Raw genomic sequence first — 14,115 nt, 5'->3', positions numbered from 1 at the left:
TATGAGGTATGAGGGGAAGGGCTGAGGGGAAGGGCTGAGAGGGGACTGTGGCAGGGTACGTGGAAGAGGGATTGTGAGGCGTCACTGCGTGAGGCTAATGGCTCATGGTCGTGGTTGTATGAAACTATGAATGTGTGCCCTAGTTCATTGTTAATTATGATTCTCACATGGCCGTGTCCGGGTGACCCGAATTATGACCCGGTCCCAATTTCATCCCTCTCTCTGGTTTCATTCTTTTTTTCTGGGTCAGTCCCGGGCCCCTTTGGATCTGGGCTATCATGCCCTAAAATCTTTTGGACCTGGGTCGGGCATTCAGACTGGACCAGACTATGTACACCCTTAATCTATTCCGTGTTTAACTTGATAAAAATGCAGCAGCTATTCAATCTATATATGAACTGATTCTTGCTTATGAAGAATGAATCATGTGTTGTTTTTGGCTTTTTACTTAAATCATAGATTATTTATCGTGATCTTTGATTGCTAATTTATTAATATCTACAATGCTCATAAAAAAATAAATATATTAAAATATTATAAAGGGTAAAGTATATTTTTTGTCCCTAAAGTTTGACAAAAATTTTAAAAATACCCTTAAGTTTTATTTTGTTTCAATTTTGTCCCAAAAATTTTCAATTTGCATCAAATATACCCTTAAACGGCTAAATTTTCAAAAAAAATAAGACCAATCTAACAATAATGCATGAAAATTATGCTTGATTTGCTTGTGTTGAGGGTTGTTCTTATAAAATTGTTGTTGAATTGGTCTTAAATTTTTTGAAAACTTAGCCGTCTGGGGTATATTTGATGCAAATCGAAAACTTTTAGGACAACATTGAAATAAAATAAAACTTAGGGATATTTTTGAAACTTTTGTCAAACTTTAAGAACAAAAATATACTTTACCCTATTATTAATTATGTTTGTTATCCCAAGAAATCAAGTCAATTCTTGATTCAACAAAATGTACTCCAAACTAACACATTCTTCGAAAAACGAAGCACTCAAACAATTTAAAAATTTGGCTTTTGTATACCCTTCTCTTTTAGTCTTTTATATTTTTCAAAATATAAACTTATTTCTAGAGCCAAGAGAAGTAAGAGCATATACACAAGAAAAGGAAATGATGACTGAGTGTTTTAGATCAGATTCAATTTGAATTTTTGCCCTTTTCTTGTATGAATCTTTTATAAAATTTGATATCTTTTCATCAAATTGGAGAAGTGTGTTTTTCGTTGACTAGCCGTCGCACTCTTCAAAGCTCTCAATCTGATTTCCAATGAAAGCTTTCAATTTGAATTCCCAATCTTTTATTCTTGGAATGCATTAATAGCTGCCTTGATTTGCAACATCCTTCCTAATTTGATTTGGTCATCTTTGATTGATTTCTACGATGCTAATCATAAAGGTTAGTTATAATGAAAAATAATCAAATATGTTTATCATCATAAGGTACATCTTAAATCTTGACTCAACAATAATTAAATTACCCAACCAATAAAATATATCGGTAACAAAATTTACGTATTTTGGATAAAAAATTCTTGTTATAAGTAAAAATTTCTATGCTATATTAATAAAATTTTTGCTATGTACAAAAAATTTTATATTAATAAATTTTAGGGTAAAAAACAAAAATAAGCCATGGAGAGAAAGGAATTACGTGAATCAGCCAAAACGAAATCTGATTCACCAACCAACCAATGCACAAATATATGTAGTTCGAATCAAATCGTTTCAAACTTGGATTGAATGTAATTCGAATTGTGCTACTTCGAATTACATGCAAAGCTGAAACATACATAACGGCATCAAGGCCGCGCTGGAGGCTCCCGACGGAGGCTGGCTACCTCCATCTGCATTCCGGGCATTCTGCATTCGACATGTAGCAGCAAATTTTGCCCTAACCTTCAAGGGCAAAGACGCAAGGAGGCTTCTTGTCAATGCGGCGTACGCTAAGACCGAAGTAGAGTTCGATTACTGGTTTGATATTTTGCGGTCTGAAGACCCGGCAATGTGTGACTGGGCGAACCGAATTGAGTATTCCTTGTGGACACAGCATTGTGATGAGGGGTGGAGATTCGGGCACATGACAATGAATATCTCTGAGTGTGTGAACTCAATCCTCAAGGGTGTCAGAAACCTCCCTGCGTGCTCGCTGGTGAAGGCAACATACAGAAGGTTGGCCGAACTATTTGTTCGCAAGGGGAGGGAGGCTGAGGCCCAGCTGGGTACCGGACAACAATTCAGTCAGCACTTGGTGAAGTGTATCGAGGCCAACTTGAAGATAGCAAGGTGCTTCATGGTGACTTTGTACGACAGGGATAACTCGGAGTTTACCGTCGCAGAGACAACTCCGACTGGTTCGTTCTCACTGGGTAGCTACAGAGTCTCGCTTGCATCTCAGACTTGTGACTACGGATACTTCCAGGCACTTTATTTCCCGTGTCCGCACGCACTGGCATGCTGTGCCTACTCACGGATTACATGGCAGCCTTACATCCACCAGGTGTATCGTCTTAGCTCGGTGTTCAGTGTGTGTCGGATGGGATTCACACCTCCCATTCCGGAGGGCTTTTGGCCACCATATGACGGGGCGACAGTGATCCCAGACCCTAACAAGAGGCATGCGAGAGAGGGTCGTCCGAGGTCCACTAGGATACGGACCAATATAGACGAGGCAGATCCGAACCGGCCAAAGAGATGTGGCCTCTGTCGGCAGCCTGGATACACACGTCGGAGTTGCCCACAGGTCGGAGGACAAGAGCTTACAGGGGGACATGAGTAGCTGTATTGTTAGCTTTGGTACTTTGTTTGTTTCACTTTGGCATTTAGATTCCACTATTATAGGTTTCCTTACTTGTAGTTGATAAGTGATAGAATTTGTTAATGTTAATGCGATGAACTCTACATGGGATCTTAATTAATGAATATGTTCCGTTTCCGTAGTTTTGTACGAAATTTCTGTTTAATGCACAAGGCAATAAATAAATCTACAAATTAAATTAATACATGATGCGGAAAAGATGCTAGTAACTGAAAGAAACACTGAACAACCATTTTCAAAGTACAATATCATGATTTGGAACATCATACTGAAACATAAATAACCAAAATACATGTTGGAACGTCAAAGTACATCAAAGACATTAATAAACTTTGCTAGGATACAACAATGAACATAAACAAACAACATACAGGATATATGAATCATCTAAACAGATGCGAGCCGGTGAAGCAACGATGGGGTACCCGTGTCCTGTGGCCTCTCCGGATAAGCAGATCCTCGTCCTCGATCTCATCCTCCTCCTCATCCGGGGCAGGCTGTGCAGGTGGCCTAGGCTGGACGGGTGCCCCAGACAGCCCGGCAACTGAATGCGACGCAGTAGTATAGGCGGAAGTAGGAGTACCACCCAATGCAAAATGGTCAGCAGCAGGCGTCATAGGAGGCTCGTTCAGGTCGACATCTAAAGGTGCCTGCGTGCCGGAGCTCTGACCACGCCTACCTGCCGCATCATCCTTCTGCATGATGGCAGTAATCTCGTCTAGAAAGTGTGACCCGCCGAAGTCCGCATCAAGCCCATCACATTTCAGGAAGTCTGAAAACATCGTCCCCGGACTAACACATGGTGTACTCTCCTGAAGTGTCTGGTCATCGGCTGGGACACCAACGAAGTAATCTCCTAGCGGCCCAGACCCAAGTCCACCGTCACCATGGTCAGCACCGTCACCCATACCGGACCCGTACCACTCGCCTCCATGCCCGCCAACATGGGGACTAACACCACCAATTGCAGCATGCCCTGCAGCGACCCCCACGGGCCCGTGCTGATCGTCGTCGTCGTCGTCACCATGATCACCATGATCGTCCGCCGCAGCACGCCCTCTCCGTCTGCCTCCGTGCCCTCGTCGTCTTCCTCTACGTCGACCGTCCCCGTCAGCCTCGTCCATAGCCTGGTCCAGCCACCTCCACTCACGCTGGCTCCGTTGTGTCCCCACACGAGCTCTCCTCTCGACCCGACGCCTATCCGGCACATCGTCAACACGATCCATGTCAGGAACTCGCCCAGCACCCCTCTGTGACGCCTCCACAGGAATAGGAACGGCTCTCGGATCCCCCAAAAACATCTCTGGTGACAAGAACCTCTTTCCATGCTGACTCCACCACTCCAGGAAGTCATGTGAGGGTCCAGGGTCTGCAACAACATCGAACCGGAGAACGTAGTCCGCACGGATCTCCCAATGTAGATGCCAGAACTGAAGAGCTGACGGGAACCAACGATCACCGCCTCTCCTGTCCTTCGACATCAGAAAGTCGATGTTCAGGGCGGGCTGCGGACGGGGCTGGACTCCGCCTAACTGCGGTAAAACCATATCTATCTGATGCCACTCTATCACGGCAAACTATATCAGTGACGTCACAGACCGCCACATCGCCGTATGCCGAGGCTCCAACACCTCCGGATGCACAACCTGTAGTACCTCGGGGGAGCTATAGGGCAACCAGATAAACTGCAGAAAGATTCCAACATTGTCAGGCCAATTCATGATCCAAAGTCATAAAGTTTAATTAATTAAATAAACATAGCCGGTTAGTATACTCACATCCCTGGCCTGTAACATGTCTATTCTCAGTCTCCAGTTCTGCACTCTAAGTCCCTTCTCGCCACTGGAAGGGTTGTAACCTGACCACTTGCATCTCACATCGGTGTTATAGCTAATTAAAAGTGTGACAGATTTGTATAACATAAGAAGCGAACATGGAATCAACTATTTTAAATTGAAATAGAAAGGTCTGAGTAGGGTACCTCGAGGCCAACGGCCAGCTGTACGTATCATACCCAGCAGGCCTAAACCTAGGAAAGCGCCAGAAGATCCAGGACTGAAGTAACTGAAGTGGGCCCGCTAACTTTACCACATGTCTGTTTGCCACTCGGCACATGCACCGGTACAACCATGCTAGTGCTGCAGACCCCCAGCTGTATGTACCCATCTCCTCAAGCCTAGCTACGTAGGGAAGCCATCTGATGTGAATGCGGTTGCCGGACTTGTCGGCAAACAGCTGAGTACCCAACAACATCATGATATATGCACGAGCAAAGCGCCGCACAGTCTCCTCATCGGCTCCCGCGGGGCACTCCCCAAAAGTCTCCTGGAACCAAGTGCAGTTTACAGCAAACTTCTGAACTTGGCTCGGAGGAGGAATCACTCCAAGCAACTCCTGGAACCACACCCAGGCAGGACGGCCACCCTCGATGTATATCTGGAAATCTGTAAGGCAACCACTGACATAGCGCCCGTCCACTGGAAACCCCAACTGGTACGCCACATCCTGAAGTGTGATCGTGCACTCTCCAAACGGCATGTGGAAGGTGTGCGTCTCCGGACACCACCGCTCAACGAATGCACTAACAAGGGGCTCATCTAATCGGAACCATCTATCGTTCAGCCTCGCAAGATAGTATAATCCGGCCATCTGCAGGTACGAAACGTATCTCTCATCGAGGGGCATGCCCTGCTGCCGCCGCATGCTCGAGATGCAACGCTGGGGCTGCCAAAACAAGGACCGCATACAAAATCAATATAATAAACCACATACAAAAGCAATATAATAAACCACTACCAAAACCGCATGCGAATCCACTTACATAAACCGCATACAATACCGCTAACATAAACCGCATATAAAACCACTAAATAAACCACATGCAAGATCAGCAACATAAACCGCTAACATAAACCATCAACAAAACTTGTCTACAAAATCACTAAAATCAACCGCACACAATACCACTAACAAAAACCACTCACACAAACCGCCAACGTAAACCGCTAACATAAACCACATCGAAAGCCACTAACAATACAACATGCAAAACCACTAAACAAAAACCACTACCAATAACACATGCAAAGCCAGTAACGGAAACCGCTAAATTAAACCGCCTACCAAACCGCAAACAAAATCACTTCAATAAACCACATGCAATACCACCAACAAAAACCACTTTAATTTCCAAAATACGATTTTTTTTGGCATTTGGGCAAGTTCGCTTTACCCCGGACGAACTCTGTAAATTTTTTAAAACATGCATTTTTAATCTATATCATCGTCTAGAAAATAGTATATAGATCTACAAATAGTATATAGGAGTACACAAAATTAGACAGACAATAAGCATGACTTCTTCAAGGATTTTTTTTAATTATAAATTAAAAAAATAAGCCATATTTAATAATGGCAACCATACTTAACAATGATTTTTTAATTATAAATTAAAAAAATAACTATTTTCCAAAAATAATCCACTTCAAATATATCATATTGGAAAGTTAACAATGATAACCATTATCATCATCTCGAGTACATAAGAGTATACAAGAGTACACAGGAATAAGTCGTATTTTATTTTTGGGAAATAGTTATTTTTTTAATTTATAATAAAAAAATCCTTGTTAAATATGGCTTATTCCGGTGTACTTGTATATTTTTAAAGACGATAAAAATGGTTGACATTGTTAAATATGACTTATTTTTTTAATTTATAATTAAAAAATCCTTGAAGAAGCCATGCTTGTTGTTCGTGTATTTTTGTGTACTCCTATATACTGTTTGTAGATCTATATACTATTTTCTAGACGATGATATGGATTAAAAACGTGCATTTAAAAAAATTTGAGTGGAGTTCGCCCGGAGTAAGGCGAATTTGCCAATTTTTATAGAGTTCGCCGGACAAATGCCAAAAATAAAAAAAATCGTATTTAGAGAATTAAAGTCCAAAAATCATGTTTGGAAAAATAATAATTTTTTTATTTTATTATAGAAAAAAGTCCGTTTTCTATGCTCTTTAACAAAAAATTCTATGCTAAAAAAGTACGAAAAAGAAGAAGCAGTAACACATGTGCACATATTTTTTGTTAGACTTGTATCAACTTGATTATATTTGGTTATAAAAACTTTTGTACGTATAACATCACTCGTTAAAAAAAAAAATCATGTGGACTTTCACTATAAGAAAAATGCTGAATATCGTCAATTTAAGCATCGGACATTAGCGACATATTTATCGACGAATTTGGCAATAAATTTGTTGGATAAAAAAATTACCGTCGAATTTGGTTTTCTGACGGTAATTTTGTCGGTAATAATTGGAGGAAAAAATTGGTGCGATCATTACCGTCGGATTTATTGGCATATTTTAATCTGAATTAGTACAACGCTGCGTTTTGGTCATTCGCAAAGCGTTACCGTCGGATTTATCTGCTGATAAATACGACGATAATCTTGTCCTAAATTCGAATCGCGAACCCTCTCTCTCTATGTCTCTCCACAAACCACCTTTGACACCCCTCCACCAGCATTGACCACCACCAACAGCGTTCAAAGATTGTGTGGACTCTTTGCGTGGCGTTGGTCGCTCTATCGCTACCGTTTTCATCGCTCCTGCCTCTGCTGCCATTGCTGCCCCCTATATCGCCGGTCCTGCCTCCTTCCTCCCTCTAGGTATGTTGTCCTCCTCCTTTTTTCTGTTATTTTTTTCAATTTATTTAAAAAAATTCTAATACAACCCTGCTGGTTGGTCACCTTTGCCGCCATTTCGTTGTTTGTGCTACCACTACGGCAGAAAAGTTCTTTGTGTCGTCACTGTCTCCAAGTAACTCACTAATTAGTTTTGGGTAATTAAATCCTAAACCCTAATTTATCTAATTTTAATTTGTTATGTATTAAAAATTTTGCAATTAGGTGTTTGTATTAGAGATTTAACTATTTTTCAGATTTAGTTCGTATGTTAGTTTAGATTTAGGATTTTTTAATTCTATTTTAATGATTCTGTGTTTGAAATATGCATTATTCTTATTAGTTGATTGTTATTTGAATTTATAAGTGTAAGATCTCCAACTGCATTATTTTGATTTCTGTTCTCTAGTGTTGTTTGAGTTCATTATTTTCTGAATTAATTATTGATTTATTGTTATTGTTGTTAATTTTTTAGGTTTATTATTATATGAGTTATTTATTTTTTGAGTTAATTAGTTGATTGTTATTATTTGTCAGAATTAATTTTAACTTATTTAATTTTTGAGTTAATTATTAACTTATTAGTTATTGTTGTTAATTTTTTAAGTTTATTATTATCTAAGTTAATTGTTTAATTTTCTGAGTTAATTACTTGATTGTTGTTAATCGTCCTAGTTAATATTAACTTGTTTATTTTTTGAGTTAATTATTGACTTATTATTTATTGTTGTTAATTTTCTAAATTTATTATTATCTGAGTTTATTATTTTTTGAATTAATTAGTGTTGTATTTTTTATTTATTAGTTTAGAAATTATTGAATTTAAATATTTAAAATTATATATTAATTTTTAAACAAAATTTTTAAAAAATTTAAAATTTAAGTTTACCGTCGATAATTGTTAATTAATAATATAAAATAATTACCGACAAAATTTATATGGTTAATTTATTTCAATAATAAATATATTACCGATGAATTTTTTTAATAAATCCATCGTTCGACGAAATTTTTGTAGTATTTACTCAATTTCACTTCAATAATTGATCCTAACTTAGAAGTTATAATCTAGTCTAATATAATGATGGAAACTTATCTTTTGTAATTCCATCATCATCAAGACTAAGATTATTTATAATTGGAATATAAAATGCTCATAAATAGATACAAATTTACGCAGACATGTTCAGTGCTATAGTGTCAGGGCTCTTTGGCCTGGAATGAGTACTTGAGAGTCTTCTGACTGTTGTATTCATGACACAACATATATGCAAGGACAAACACAACAGAAAGTTAAAGAAAACGAATTATCTCACTGACAACACAGACAATTCACAAAATTCACTCTCCAAGAATAATAGATATGCAATCATGAAGCCAACTCACCACATCATGATTTTTTTTTCTTTGGTTCTTTTGGTAGAAGGAAAAAATATGTTAAGTAGCTTATACAGAATTATATGGGTATTTATTGAGTTTTTATTTAAAATTTAAATCGTATAATTATTATATGGCAACTTATATGTTCATTATCAAACCAAAAAAAGTAGTCATTCTCATATATTGATAAAAAAGAAAAAAAAGTGTATCTTACCAATTATTGATATAACATTATGATTGATGAATCATATATACATGGATTATGAAACCTCTAACTCTAATTTAGATGAATGGTAAGAGACTAAGAGGAAAAGAACAAGCATTAAATCCAGAGCTGAGTCATTATGCATAAGCATGCAAGGTTGCTTATTGTTAAATCAAATCAAAGAAAAAGAGTAGAGGGATCCATTGCTTAGCTTGCTTACTTTGCATCGTCGTGTTCTTACTTGTTTCAATTGAGCTGAATTGATTAATGATGGGGTGTGGTTCCCTCCATTATTGCTTTATTATTTATTCACTTCATTCACATGTAAAAAAATATTGCTTCAATACTTTATAATTATATACTTATACTTACTTTATCGTTCTATATAATTAAGTTGACATAAATTTGTTGATCATGTAACATGATTCTTTTGATAAAACCCTAATATAATTGATTGTGTACTAAAAATATAAACCTTTTTTTTGTATATAATTATTTTTATAATAGCCTACAAACATGGTCAGAAAAGAGTTAAGTTCCTCCTAAAGGTATTGGGCTAAAAGGATGGAACCCAAAAGAACACCTTGAGGAGTTGAATTTCTCTTCAGTGGGAACTATATTGGTGGAAGTAGATTGGTTGGATTTGGAGTGTAAAGGTGTCATCTAATTGAAAGAAAACCAAACTAGATGTCCCTTCACTAATGTCACATGTCAGGAGTTTTAGTTTAACGTGTGGGAATCAACTTCCTACCCTTTTCAGTTGACAAGACTTGAGGTGATCCCAAATACCTAAAGATATTTTGGAAAGAGCAGTAAACCAAATGTCAGACTAAAACCATTGGCCAAGGGGTGTCCTCTTCATCATGGTTTTACACTATAAAAAGGACCTCAAGCCACCTCTGTAAATCATCTTTTACTTCACTTTTCATCCTTCATCCTTCATCTTCATCTTTTACTTCACTTTTCACCTTCACCTTCAACCAGACTCTCACTTTTCACTTTCACCTTCATCTTCTTCTTCACAGACCTTGAAACCCTTTTTCATCCTTTACTTTCACCTTCACCTTCATCCTCTTCTGAGAGCTTCTCTTCTCTGTAAACCATTCATGTCCACTTTAAACAAAGCTCATTCATCCTCTTGTGACATTAGTGGAGGTCTCAACACTTGTTCTCCACCTCTCTTCCTCACTATTAGTTCTTGTATTGCTTATTTGCTATTAATAGAAGTGTCTTCCAGAATAAAAGAATACAAAGATTAAAAAAATTCATATATTTTCCGGGTTTGTTTCTTTTCTAATAAATATTACAATAAGATTCTATGTAGGATGTGAATATATATTGAATATAACTCTTAAACAATATGCACAACATGGAAATTTCTTATGGTGGCCACTAAAGATTAGTTTTTAAACTGCACTATCTAAAATAGCATAGATCGTTATTTGTATATTAAAAATGTTTTTGCCGTTAAGAAATTCGTCTAAGATATAATTCGTTGTAGAAGGTGAGGCATTGTCAATTTGTCATGTCTTTTTTATAAATAAAATATACACTGAGTTCTAAAAAATATTAAATGGAGTAAATATCTGTAAAAGATATTTCAATTTTCAAGTTAGTAATAATTTAAGGAAGAGAATAAAAATAATTTAAGTGAGTATTAAATTTTTATATGTATTCTACTTTTTATCTTGTTAGATTTATTTATAGAGAAATGAACATTTTAAAATATTTTTTTTTGGTTGTCCAAATATTAGTGGACAGGTACATGAGCTATAATACAATTATGTTTGAAGTACTAATGTCTGTTTGACTATTTTTTTTAAACTATTAAAGATTATGACGTGTGAAAGGTTATTTTTTTATTTTATTTGAATATATATATCTATTTGTTAAGCTGTTCTCCGAACTCTAATTAGTAATTACTGCATATAATACGAGACAGATTAAATTGTATTATAGATATGATGATCAAATTATTGGTATAAGGACGAATTATGCATAACAATGTAAATAGTGATTATTTACAAATCATCAAAATACTAACATTTTTTTATTTAATTTTTAAATTATAACTTATAACCGTTGAGTAATAGTAACCGCATCAAAAAAATAAGAGTAGTTAAAATTAAATTTACATTCAAATATATAAATGTAAACAAAAAATTATTTTTTTATGAAAATTACATTTGTGTATTGGCTCAATATTAAAAAGGGAGGTGTTTTACCGCGTTGTGTGTGTCAGTTTCAACACGTCACGGGAGTGGTGACAAGGCGTCAGAGGCGTGGCAGGTGTTGGAAACACGCATGGGGCGTGGTGAGGTGGCTTGCAGTGATGAGTGGTACAACCCTAACAACACGCAATAATCGGATTGCGGTACAATATTAATATACTGCTCACTCTCCTCAATATATTGTTCTCTATCAATGCTTTGACAGAGACCATTTCAAAACTCGATGAACGTCATGGTGCATGGAACCACAAACGAAAACGAATTTTGGCACACAAACTTTACTCTCTCATGAGTATTCTGTATAATCTCACCGTTGCAATACACTACCAAGTTTGCGGTACCCTCCATTACACTAGCAACACACTCAAAGAACAATCTTCCTCACAATGAAAATGGTACCGAGTTTTGCTTTATATAGACGAAGTACTCAGCACATCTTCCGTGTTGCATCACCAACCAATCAGCATTCGACACATGAAACACGCCTCTCCTCTGTGCTGATTCAACACGCTCCCCACATGTTGCAGTTTCATGCAATCAAACTTCGCCATGTGTTATTCATGCCCACCAACGTGCTACATACAATACGTCTCTTCACGTGTTGAAAATACCTTTTGACACCTCACTAATTTGTAAATACCATTGTTTTGAAAACCGAACCGGACTGGCCGGTTCAACCGGATTAACCGGGAATCGGTCATCTGGTCGGTTCGGTTTCACTGTAAAACCGTTCAGCAAAGTCGTCGTCAGCCGGTCGTCGTCTCTTCGGCGATCTCTCTCTGTCGCTCTCTTCAAGGTCAACAACACCTATTATCGTCACCTCCCCTCGACGTCGAGTCTGAGCTGTTGGCATCACCGCTGCGAAGGGCTGCTCTGTCGTCGTCGCTGCTCGATTTGTTAGTGTCCGTCTCTCTCTTCGAGTTTTCTCTTTGTCTGAGGGTCAGAGCTCAATGTCCTTTCTCTCTGTCTCTCTCACGGCGATTTGTTATTTGTTTGCTGGATTCAAGATTTTGATTTATTTGTTATCTGTTCATGATTTATTTGTTTGCTGGATTCATGATTTTGATTTTTGATTTTCTAAGGTTATATGTTCATAATTTATTTGTTTGCTGCTTCATGATTTTGGTTGCTGAATTATTTATTTGTTCATGGTTTTCTGAGGTTACTTTTTGTTTTTGATTTTTCTATTTTTGAATTATAAGAAATTATTTTTGAAAATTTTCTTGTTTTATATTTTTGTTGCTGATTGATGAAGATGGCTGATTACTCTTGAGAATTCAGGGGAAAATAATGTTGTTGCTGCCTCTGTGTTAATTGGAGAACTTGACTTATTTGAACTTGTCACATGCTGGATTTGTGGGAAAATAATGTTGTTGCTGCCTCTGTGTTACATGCTTGGTTACTCTTGATCTTTCACTATCTTTCGACATGAATGGTTCAATGCTTTGTTGTTACTGCCTCACCTCCAAGAATTGACATTTTCTCCAGAGATCTTCCATATTGACATCCCAGTAACTCAAGACCTCCATGGTTTCTTTTTGGACTTTCCACTCAATGGATCTCTTCATACCATAATAGTAGGTCACACAAACTTCAGTGTGTTAAGTTTTTGGTTTCTATAATTGTTATGTAGTTGGAATAATTGTTGATGGTTGATTTCAGTGAATCTGGGATAATAGTGAATCTGGGATAATTTTATCATGCTGTTTTACTTCTCTTAAATTTTGATGGATGATAGTTGATGGTGTTTTGTTAAATTATCTGAAATAATTTTATTGATGATTGATGATTTTTTTTAATTTGAAATTATATATTTAATTTTTAATAATTTTATTTAATATTTAATTAAACCGGTTGAACCCCGATTGAACTTCGGTCGAACCATTAAACCAATGAACCAGTCATTCTACCGGTTTTTTGACCGGTCCCGTTCTCGCAACCTTGGTAAATACACACATTGCACCAATTTTCAACTAAACACCAAATTTAAACCTATAACCAAATTATTTAGCCAACGTAAACATAGTGGCTGAACTTTGACTCTTGTCAAAAGAAAATTATAGAAAATGAAGGAAACCAATGAATTAGGGAGAAAGAAAAAAGAGAGAGAGAGGAGAAAATGATAGGCATGTCTAGATTAAATAGAGGGAGTATATGTAAAGTGTTGTGGCCCTCAAAAATCTAAATAGAATAATTCAAAAGTGATGGTAGACAAGAGCTATATCCAATATCGGTCACATGTCCTTTACTATGACGCCAAGCGCATATAGTCATCCTTTGAAAAATTGTTAATCCACTTTAAGTTCTTCATATGACATAAAGTATAGATTATATTACCTAATTATTAACTATTTGGGATAAGGTCATGCAAATGTGATTATTTAATCTCATTTCAATGGTTGGAGGATCACATCCACATACATATATACCCAACAGCAATACAGCATGTCAAAATGTCTGTCAGTTTCTTTCTGCTTTGTCGTTGGCTATGGAACGCTATGAAAAGGAGACCAACATAACTGTTTTTGGTTTGGCATGCATGTTTCGTTATGATTGGTTATTTCTTTAAACTTTGTAGGCGATCTTAGTTATTTAGTATTTACAATATATTTAATATGCAATTTAGCTAAAGAGTGTTTAAAATATTAGTTAAATACGAGAATTTAAATAAAATATTTTGCTTCTATCATCTCAAGTTATTTATGTTTCTTTTTAGATTTTTTATATTATCTAACATATTAGACACGACTAATTAATGATATCTTTTAATATTACACGTA

The 14,115-nt window shown here is 36.8% G+C and overlaps 1 long non-coding RNA gene across 1 annotated transcript; it reads left to right on the top strand.

Annotated features, from left to right (window-relative positions):
- LOC110265802 lies at nt 12,086-12,929 on the top strand. Its single transcript, XR_002352132.1, has 2 exons — nt 12,086-12,274; nt 12,591-12,929. It is a non-coding gene; the product is annotated as an uncharacterized LOC110265802 (long non-coding RNA).

The sequence above is a fragment of the Arachis ipaensis genome, chromosome B08, assembly GCF_000816755.2.
Source record: "Arachis ipaensis cultivar K30076 chromosome B08, Araip1.1, whole genome shotgun sequence".
Lineage (NCBI taxonomy): Eukaryota > Viridiplantae > Streptophyta > Magnoliopsida > Fabales > Fabaceae > Arachis > Arachis ipaensis.
Note: the sequence above shows the minus strand (reverse complement) of the source record. Positions and strands in the feature narration are given on the sequence as shown.